Below are 11,687 nucleotides of genomic sequence, written 5' to 3'. Positions count from 1 at the left end.
ATCTGGTAGCATCTGTGTCTCCTCTACTACTGCCAACAGGAAAGGAGCCGGAAGCTGTACTAAGGGTTGTCAGCCAGAGATGATGATGGTAGGTTAGATTGGAGACGTGGCAGAAAAGATATAAGTAGGAGCAATTCAAATATATTTTGGAAGTGAAATCAATATTTGCAAATGCATTAAATTCAAAGGAAAAAAGATACAAAGACATCAAGAGGTGGATACAAGTGATGGGATAACAATTGAGTTGTAATCTGAATGAATTAATAAAATAAAAATAATTTTAAATTTAAAAATCTGATCCTGGATATTCTTAAAAAAAAAAAAAAGAAAGAAAGAAAGAAAGAGAAAAGAAAAAAAGAAATAAAGAGGTGTTAGGGTTCAAGAATAGGCACACACTGACCACTCAAACACCAGACCCAGATTGATGGAAGTTTATTTGAATGCTTAACAAGAACTGACAGATCAGCCTGCAGATTCAGACAATGACATTGGTAGAAAGAACTGACCAGTCAGGGCCACGGCTGGAACTTGGGAATCAGACCATTTCAGAATTCACACACACACACACACACACACACACACACACACACACACACACACATACTAAACTTTCCTTGTGTTATACTATTGAAATGCAAAGGGATATTTATTATAGTACCTATAATTTTTACCTAATTAATATACTTAGTTTCTCCCCTACAGCCTACAATCTTCCCCACTGTAGTTTGGATTTAAAAAAGAAAAAGATTTATTTATTTAAGGTGCATTGGTGTTTTGGCCATATGTATGTCTGTGTGGGCATGTTGGATCCCCAGGAATTGGAGTTATAGACAGTTGTGAGCTGTCATGTTGGTGCTGGGAATTGAATCCAGGTCCTCTAGAAGAGCAAACAGTGAGCCAGGCTTTTGGATTTTTTTTTTAATGTTTTATTTGTGTTGTTTGTTTTGTTTTGTTTTGTTTTTCTGTTTGGTTTTCACAAGGTTTACTGTGCAGGCATGTACTCCCTCCCGTGAAGCAGGTCCCAGATCCAATCAGAAAGTGATCAGCTAAACTCCTAAAGTAATGTCGCTCTTGCACAAGAAAGCATATCTTGCTTGGCAGGTTGGTTTCATAGACTGAGGGATTCACAGCTCGCTGAGACCACCGATGCCTTTTCTCACTCATCATCCTGCATAGGCCTCCCTGACCTTGCAAGCTAGCAGGCAGGGAGGACATTTCAACACGAGCTCCAGCTTGATTTCCCAATATTGTGCACCAAGATGTGTGGCATCATAGTCTCTTGCCATCTAATCTTGTAAATGGCAAGGCACTGTATTGTTTCTGTTACTTCTGTAGCATCCATGGTCAACAACTCACAAGAAGCTATCCCATCCCTGGGATTTTTTTTTTAAACAAACTGTGGTTTCTGGGAGCAACAGTTTCAGTCCATCCCTGGCATCTCCCTTCAAACTATTAAAATATAAATTAAAGTGTTTAATTTTAGGTACTAGGTATTGGGTTTCCAAATGTCTCCTTCATGTCCCCTTTGGTTTGAGTAGCTCACTCCATCTCCCCACTTCTTATCCCCTGCATCCATAAAGCTCTCAGCTCTATATTCCCTCCTCTACTTAAATATTACCTATATTTCACTGTACCCCGTTCCTCACAATGTCTTATTTCTGGTTTCCTGGCTTCTATAGATACTCCAAGTTGAACGCAAAGTCTGAGATTCAAAGCTAGGATCCACACTCAATGGAGACCACAGTATATTGGTTTTTTTTTTTTTTGAGTGCCTGCATTTTTTTATTGAATACATTGTTTTATAACTCAATCCACTTACCTGTGTGAACAAAACTTCCTGGGGAGAAGCTGTGTCAGCTAAGACTGATAGCATTGTTTAGAACCACGGAGCTGTAGAAAGACTGGAATGTTAGGGGTACACATACTAATTACCCTGTTTTCACCTTGTTTTTAGTCCCTTGGAATAGTCATTCGTTGCACAGCTCTGTATCAGAACTAACATCCTATGACTCATACATAAAAACTGTTGGAATAGTTACCTTAGCAGATCCCTAACTTTTGCCATCCCAAAGCGAAGAATGTTATCAGATGCCATCTGAACTCTGTAGGAAAGAGGCCCTGCCCAATCTCCCTGTAACCACCTCCCTGATATGCCTACCAGTGGGTTTTAAACTTGCTTTGGCCTATGACTTCCTTTGTCCTGTAAAATGATAAAACCTCACGAGCCTGCTTCCGCAGTGGAATTTGGGGTAACCTAAATATGTGTTCCTGGGCCATGGTCACTCAAATGGCTCCAGAATACAGTATCTCCTATTCCTTTGAAGATGAGAGCTGTGGTCTTTGCATTGACATCTGTAGATTTCATTTTTTCTTCACTACTGAATGAGAGTCTATACTCTGTATGTACCACATTCTCATTCTCCATTCATCAGTTGATGGACATCGGCTCTCATTCCACTTCCTATCAGCTGTGAAGAGAAGAGCAAGGGTCGTGGATTCACCCTATCCGTGTAGCATCTCATATGTAGCAGAATATAAGAGCCCCTTTGGGTATATAAGCTCAGCAGCAGAAGAGCTGACTCATATGGCAATCTATGTGGAAATTTTTGACGAGTTGCCATACTGATATTCATAGTGGCTGAACCAGTTTTCACTCCCAGCAACAATGAGTAGGGCTCTTTGCCCTAACATCTTTGCCAGAATTTGTCATCATCCGATTTTTTGATAGTAACTGTTCTGATTGGGGTCAGACAGAATCTCAAAGTAGTTTTAAATTGCCTTTACCTGATGACTAGTGATATTGACCATTTAAAAAATTATTAGCCATTTTATTTTATTTTTCTTTGTTGGCTTTGCTGGACAGGAGATTTCTTAGTTTTATGTGGTCTCACTTGTCAGTCATTGGCGTTAGTTCCTGAGCAGTCAGGCTCCTATTTATAAAGCCCTCATCCCACTGCATGGTGTAGCACACACTCTGCCTTCTCATCAGGCACATTTAACTTTCAGGTTTTACACTGAGGTCTTGGATACATTTGGAGCTGATTTTTGTGTATGTTGAGTGACAGGGTCTGGTTTTATAGACCCTAGAATGTATAGATACAGAGAATTGTAATGTTCTTTTTGTAAGTTATTCCTCTGACCAGAATGAAAGGACTTTCTTTAACTCTTCTGATTAGTTTTGGATCGAGGTCTGTTTTGTCAGATATGAGAACAGCAATGCCTGCTTGGTAGATTTGTTTCTTGTTTGTTTGTTTGTTTGTTTTTAAAGAAGGCTTATATGTGATAAATCTAAAGCTAGCATCATGCTAAACGGAGACCATTTCTCACTATTGTTACTAAGATAAAAAACAAGACAAGGACATCTACTCGCTCTCTTTTCCTATTGAATACAGTGCGTGAAGTCTTAGCTAGAACCATAAGATAAGAGAGAGAGAGAGAGAGAGAGAGAGAGAGAGAGAGAATACAAATAGGAAAGAAAGAAATCAAGACTTCTCGTTTAGAGACAAATGGATGCACAGAAAAAAAAAACCTAAAAACATTACCAGAAAAGTAATAGAACCAATAATGATTTTCAGCAAAGTGGCAGCATACCAAAGTAACACAGAGAAGTCAGTAGCTTTCCTATGTACCAAATACAAAACCAGAATATTGTGAAAATGGGCATCACACCAAAAGCAACCTGCGGATTTAGTGAAGCATCAATCAAAATCCCAGCACCATTCTCCACAGAAATAGAATCTTTAAATTTATACAGAAACACAAAAGACCCCAAATACCCAAAGCAACCCTGAACAAAGGAGATGCTACCGTATCTGATTCAAATTGTACAACAGTTATAAATACCAAGATGGCACTGGCTAAAAAGAAACAGACAGATGAGCGCATAGAATATATAATCTACATATAAATCCACACAACCACAGCCACCTGATCTTTGTCAACATCACCACAAAGTGCTCGCTGGAGGAAACATTGCATCATGGATAAACCGTGCTATGAACAGAGGGTAGCCCTGTAGAGCAAAGAGAGCATACCCTCTCCTGTAGGCTTATACAAGAGCCAACTCCAGATGGATCAAGAATCCTCCATGTTGGACCTGAAACCCTGAAGCTGCTGGAGGAGGAACAAAACATGGGGCACTTTCCATATATAAGCATAGGCAAGGAATTTCTGAACAGGATACTAATTACTCAGGAAATAAAGAGAACAATTAATAGATGGTACCTCATGAAATTGAGAAGGAAAGAGAGAGAGAGAGAGAGAGAGAGAGAGAGAGAGAGAGAGAGAGAGAGAGAGAGAGAGCGAGCAACAACAACAAACCTGCTGGCCAGGCAAAAAAAAAAAAAAAAAAAAAAAAAAAAAAAAAAAAAGAACAAAACAAAAACAAACCTATCAATCTAGTGAAGAACTTGTTGCAGTTAATTAATCAGTATGACATAATAATGTTTATTATTAGGCCTATAATTATTATGGCAGTATTTTTCTAACCCACTAGCAATCAATCAAGACACACACACCTGTTATATTTTAAAATAGCCTTAGTTAACCTGGGGCAGGGCAGATATTAAGCCCCTAAACTACTTCCCATAGTGGGGCAGGTATCCTATACCTGCACCAATCCCATGCCATCTGCTTATAATAATTTCTATCAAGCTACCTCCCCTCCATAATCTCAAATACTTGCTAATTATCATCATCTGTGCCACGCCTCCATCCACACCTAACCCTTGGCCCAGCCTCCTCCTTCTTCTCCTTTCCTTCAGCCTCTTCCCAAGATTCTCTGTCTCCCCAAGCCCTGGAACGTTAGCCACGCCTACCCCATTTGCCCTGCCCAGGTGTGATGGCCTTTTATTGGTCAAACAGGTTAAGCTCTTAGGCAAGGCACAGGTGGGGTACAGAGACAGCAAGCAGCAGCTAGCATCAGAATACACCAGACCAACCTCCAACGCTAGTGAATGGGAGAAAATCTTGGCTAACTTTCCATCTGACAGAAGATTAATATTTAGAATATAAAACGAACTCAGAAAGCTAACCATGAAAACAATCCAACTTTAAAATGAGCCGTGGGGCTGAACAGCATTCGTAGAAAAAGAAATACAAACGGTTGATAAGTGAGTTTAAAGTGTGTAAATTTTTGGGTTTGGTTTTGTTTGGTTTTTGAGACAGGGCTTCTTTGTGTACTCGCTTTGTATACTAGGCTGGCCTAAGACTCACAGAGATCCACCTGCCTCTGCCTCCCCAAGTGCTGGGATGATAGGTGTTTGCCACCACACCAGGTATGTAAATGCTTACCCACCAGAAAAAGTCACACTAAAAGTACTTTGAGATTCCATCTCCCCTAGAGAGAATGGCTACTATTAAATATAGCAAACGCTGTTGAAGATATAGGCAAATTAGGAGCCTTTATTCACTGGGAGTATAACTTAGTCAGTGAGGAAGTGCCTCAGAGCTAAAAATAGATCTACTCCATGACCCAGCTCTTCCATTCCTAGGCATATGCCCCCAATACTATCTCTTATGACAGATGCTTTGCATGTCTGTGCTCACTGATGCTCTATTTGTAGTACCCAGGAAATAGAATCACCAGTGTCCAGTAACTGGTGAATGAATGGTGAAAAGTCCATACATCCACACAATGAAAAATAAAGCTATGAAGTATACAGGTCAGTGGTCAGTGGGAGGAAGTGGGAAAAGTTATTCTGAATGAGGGGACTTAGGTCCAGCCCGACAAATGCCACACATCCCCTCTAATATGCCGATCCTAGAGTTGAATTCTAAGGCTAGTTTTGTTTGTTGGTTTGTTTTCTGTTTTTGAACGAGAGTACCTATCACATCCAGGAAGATATAAAGGGCCATTAGATGAGGTAGGGAGTCAGCTTAAGGGAGGGTACAAGGTCCCTGGGCACACAGATAAGCACTGGGGAAAAAAGGAATGTTAAACACACAGGCTTGTTATCCCTTCACAGGAAGAAGACGCTTACCTGTTTTCCACCTGGATAGCTGGGAACCCATGATATAGTTTACAACCTGGTGATATTTTGCTCCATCCAGGGCTAGCCTTCACCCGAACCCCCCTCCCTAAATATTGAGCATTGCTTCTCAGTGAATAAAAACTCATCCTTGTGAGAGATATCACTTGTGTTCTACAACAGCCTAGGTAACTCCTAGGCTATCTTAGGCCAGGCCAGGCCTGGCTGCCACAGGAGGTTGTGTTCACCTCAGTCATTTCTCCTTAGACCCTTACCTTGAGCACCATCAACAGAACCATCTTTATGGAAGAAGCTGTACGTGCTTTGTAAAGAGTCTCAATGGCTTGAGCGTTGTTGAACTCCTGGGACTGAGTTCACTTTCACCAGGAATCCTTTCTTTCCAAGGTTGTGCTGAGCTCGAACATGGCATCAGACTCTAAAAGGCTTGAACCGAGACCAGCTAAGCACGCCCTATAGAGCCAGATCTTCTTCTTGGCCCCCACACAAATCATTTCCTTCCTTCTTCTGGTGTTCGCAGAGCACCCCCATACCCCAAGACATGTGACATAAAACTAGATGGGGAGGAGCTGGGTGTTGTGACACATGGGTGGAGGAAAGAAGGGGGTGTGTGGATTAACCAATAGTAAGAATGGATGAAAAGGCCCTACTGTTTTGTGAATATATATATATATATAAAACACACACACACACACACACACACACACACACACACACACACACACACACACACACACATCTTAAGTGGAAGTACTCAATGTAGGTGAACTTTGCTCCTCCCCAAAACCTAGGGCTACTAGATGAAAATTCCAGGCCCAAGTGTGAAATACCTTATTACAAATTGTTGGTCAATAAGGCCTAGGGGACCAACACATGACAGGCTGCTGCCAATAGCCTTGCTTGCCCACCAGAACTGGAGCATAAGACCTTACTGCCCCAATCGCCACATGTGTGGGCTGCAGGCTTCCTCCCCATTGGCTAGCTCTCATGGCTTTAGAAGGGGCCATGGAAGCTTCCGGTGGAGAAAACCAACCATCTTACCCAGCTTCTGATTTGCCCACCAGCCAATTGCCAATCGGATAACGAAGACTTTATGACTAGATTTGAAACCTGCTCCACAGCAGGAAAGCGCGAACTTGGTTGGCAATCTGTGGTCACAGGCCCCCGAGGAAGCATCTCCTGCTGTTGTTTCGATGAAAGGATTCAGAATCAAATTGCCATCTAAATACTTCGCAGTGGTACTCATAGATTACGGTGCAGAGGCCTGCAGAGTGAAGTGCACAAACGACTGTGGCATGCTGGGCCCTAAAGCGGACATCTGTCTCACCACCTCTAAGTCTTGGAGAGCATCCTGGAAGAAGAATAGGAAGAAGGCAGCAGCCAGAGGCTGGAGACAGGTGCTTAGGAGTGGTGTCTTCCGAACACACATCCACTGTACTCTCTGGGTTATGGACAGCTGCACAAGGCCCACCCAAGAATGGTGAAATGTCACCATTTCGCCACATGTGGGACAAGGCTGAACAGGCTCTCACCTTTGGGGAGGGCAGGTAAGGGTGCTGGGGAGAGGAACCACACTAAGATTCTCTTTATCCTGGTCACTGCAAGTGCCTCGCTTGCCGCAGGCAATGGAGAATGCTCTGGAAGTCTTCTAGAAAGTTCTACCGGGTTTTATAAAAGTTTGTGTTTAAGAGGGTGTGTTTACTGCTTTGGTGAGGCGTCCTCGGGCAGAGAACAAAGGCGACTTAGGAAAAATTGCGCTGCGGGCTGCAAAGCTGATTACGGCCAGCAGAGCGCGCCAGAACACAAAGAATGGACGCCACGAAAGCATTGCTCCCTCCAGGCACAGGGACAAGTCCAACACAGGTTTGGCACCACTGTAAACCGTGGGAATTTGTAAGTTCCACTAACTACCCTGGCGATACAACAAAGACATCTGTTTTCAAACCCACCAAGTGCCTCTCCGACACTTCAGGGTTTTCTTTTTTCCTCTTTTTAAAGTGTTTCAGTTTTTTAAATAGTATTTTCATTTCAATGTATTTACGTCACTTCTATGCTTTCACTTTTGCTCAGCGGTGCAGCCATCTAAGTTTGTATACACGTCTTCATGTTGTTGGGCAATCGTTTTCTGTGCCTCGCTTCCACTTTTATTCTTCCTACTATACTTTTTGTAGCATTTTGAATTTACCCTACTGTGTTCTTTGTTTTGTTCTGTTTTTTATTTTGTTGTTGTTTTTTTTAAGTCTTGTTTTTTATTCTCCTTACCTGATTTTGCACTAAAACAATCTAATAATTGAGGTATTGGTTTTGTCTTTCTTTAAAAATATTTCTAAGCTTTCTGATTTCTCTTTCTCTCCAAAACTTTACTCTCCAATCTCCGTTTTCCTTGTATTTCATCTGACCCTTTTCTGGTGCTTTGTTGTTGTTGTTGTTGTCGTTGTTTGTTTGTTTGTTTTGCTTTTGTTTTCTATTTGCTTTTCCGTTCTCGATCCCCTCATTCCATTGAGTTCCTAGTCCACACTTATCCTAAACAATATTTTAGATTTATTTTCAATTATGTGGGGGTGGGGTGGGGTGAGATGGAGTGGGGTAGGTGGGTGTGTGCTTGGTGAGTGCTGGTGCCTGTGGAGACCAGAGGCATCAGGTTCCCCTGGAGCTGGCTTTCCAGGCATCGATGAAGCTCCTGACACCGCTCCAGGAAACCAAACGTGGATCCTCTGCGAGAGCAGTTCCGTACCCTTCACTGCTGAACATCTCTAGCCCCCTTTAAATAACCTTTTACTCCACCGTGCATCACATATTAGTTCTGCCACTCTCTGTGGCTATCAGTGAACTTCGGTGTCCTTTTCTATATCGTGCGGCTTGGTGTTGGTGCCATTGAGCTGCGTCACCTTCTTCAAGCGTTGGCTGTTCAAACACAATATGGTTGCAGGACAGACAGATCAGGATGGGAGTGACCTGAAAACTCCCTCCCAGCTGCTAGCTTTTGTCATGCAGGAAGGCGCTGTGTTGCCCACTGCATGAGAAACATCATCACTTGTATGTCCCGTTGGTGAAAATGCTGCACCATTAGGCAAGGTGTGTTCACTGGTCAGTGGAAAATAGCACGGAGGTTCTGTGGTTCCCTCAGCACTTTCTGACAGGACTGGATGGAAGTAACTTAACACTTCTCCCTCCCTAGGAAGAGATTAATGCTTAGTATAGTAAACCCGCCCCACCCTCCCCCGAGTGGGGGGGTCGGCTTCGGTTCTCCTGGTAAACACCCTAAATCTGCCTTCTAGAATTTACTTACAGCTCTAGATTCGTTCTGCTCTCAACTTGCGTCAGAGACGCTTTCCCGCAGTGGAGAGCAGTCTTAACTAGCCGTGAGAGTTAGTAACTGCCGAGTACACGCGCTGTTGAGGCAGCTATACCTACCTACCCTGCCCGGGTTCAGGTAATACCCTGGAAGAGGTGGTGGGAAAGCTGTAAGAGCTGGCGGATAGAAAGGAGTGCTGTGAAAGGCCTTCCCTGGATATGGCATGATTGTGGCACTTGTGATCTCACAGCAGCTAGGGTGACCTGCGCATGACCCCACAGCAACCAATGAAATCAGCCAACATCCCGACACAGCATCAACGGGAGCCAGCGGGTTACAAAAACCATTCTTTAAAAGAAGAGAGGACGTGAGTTCGAGGCCAGCCTCGTCTACAAAGTGAGTTCCTACAAAGTGAGAAACCCTGCCTCAAAAAAAATAAAAAAATAAAAAAAAGAGAGAGAAGAAGAAGAAGAAGAAGAAGAAGAAGAAGAAGAAGAAGAAGAAGAGGACATTAAAGTACAAGAAAGATGTGTTGAGGTATCTGGGAGGAATGGGAGAGGGAATTGGGGGTAGATGTGATCAAGATACAGTATATGTATGAATGAAATTGTCAAAGAATAAATAATAGATACTTAAAAACAAAAAACTAAAAAATCCACAAGGCAATGTGTCTCCCCCAAAAGACTGTACTTCTTCTACTACTGAATTCAAAGCTATTAAAATACATAGAATCCCAAATGGCTTTCAAGGGTCACTAGGATAAATTATCAGAGTCCCCCACGATGACCCAAACAAGCCTATGAGAGCAACCGGAGGACCTCACAGGAGAGCCAACAGCACAGAGGGTAAGTCGGTAAAATGGAAAACCAATCAGCCATGCTACTTAACAAGTCATCAAAACAGAGGAGAAAGGCAGCAAAGAAGCTGAGACTGGAACAAAACAAATAGGAAGCCAGGCTTGGATGGTAGAATGAACCAAAATGTATTTATTTTTAAATTTTTAATTAAAAATTAAATTTTTTTTAATTTACTCATTTCACAGCCTGATCCCAGCCCCATCCCACCTCTCCTCCCAGTCCCACCCTCACATTCTCTCTCACCATTCTCCCCTCTTTTTCTTCTCAGAGAAGGCGAGGCCCCTAAGGGTACCAGTCCACCCTGGTACCTGAAGTCACAGCAAGGCTAAGTGCATCCTCTCCCACTGAGGCCAGACAAGGTAGCCCAGCTAAGGGAAAGAGATCCAAAGGCAGACAACAGAGTCAGAGATAGTCCTCATCCCATTGTTAGGAGACCCACATGATGACCAAGCTGCACATCTCCTACATATGTGTAGGGCCGGGGTCTAGGTCCAGCCCATGCATGCTCTTTGGTGGGTGGTTCGGTCTCTGTGAGCCCCCACGGTCCCAGGTTAGTCGCCTCTGAAGGTTTTCCTGTGGTGTCCTTGACCCCCTCCGGCTCCCTCAATCTTTCCTCCCACTCTTCCACAAAACTCTCTGAGCTCCGCCTATTGCTTGGCTGTGGGTCTGTGCATTACTATTCAGCTATTAAAAACAAAGACAGTCATGCAATTTGCAGGCAAATGGATGGATCCAGAAAAAGATCATCCTGAACGAGGTAACCCAGACCCAGAAAGACACGCATGGTGTGTAAGTAGATATTAGCCATAATGTATAGATAGGATAACCACACTACAATCTACAGACCTAGAGAAGCCAAAGAGGGCCGAGGGAGGATCCCGGAATCTCACTCAGAAGAGGAAATAAAATAGACATCGGAAGTGGATGGAGGGAGGGAGCTGCGTAGGAGAGGGCGTGGGGAGGGGAACAGGGAAGTGAGTTCAATCTAAAACAGTGGGCATCCTCATCAAGAACAAGCTGAATAAAGAATGCCGGGAATCAGGAACCAGGAACCGAGACCCGAGACAAGAGCCGAAGAAACGCTGCATGGAAACATAAAAGCAAAACCGAGCAAGCGCGAGGGCAGGAGGAGGATGTCATTGGAGGAGGCTGAGTTCCATTGCGGGGCGGGGGAGGGGGTGTGTGTGCTTAGTCTCAATAAAAGAATTGGGAAACAGGCTTAACGGGAAGCTCCGGGGCAATTAAGATTTAAAGAGAAAAGAGTAAAGATAGGGTGAAGCCCGGGCAGCCACGAGGTGGTGATGGAGGAGGTCATGCCTTTGAAGTTGGACGTGGTCTAGAAATAGCTTATTAAGAAAGAGCACTCCCAAGAACAGGAGTAGACCAGCAAACTGAGGAAAGAGCCCCGGAAGCATCTGGCCATGTGGTGAATTGTCTTTTATAACCCACCCCACGCCCTTCCATGTGTATTTCCTGGGCTTGCTTTGATGTAGGGAAGGGCTTCCGGCTTCCTCTGCAAGCCAGCTTCATTCCCTGTTAATCTTGATG

This window comes from Acomys minous (assembly GCF_964271855.1).
Source record: "Acomys minous genome assembly, chromosome: 1".
NCBI classification, from domain to species: Eukaryota; Metazoa; Chordata; class Mammalia; order Rodentia; family Muridae; genus Acomys; species Acomys minous.
This window is presented reverse-complemented; position numbering follows the sequence as displayed.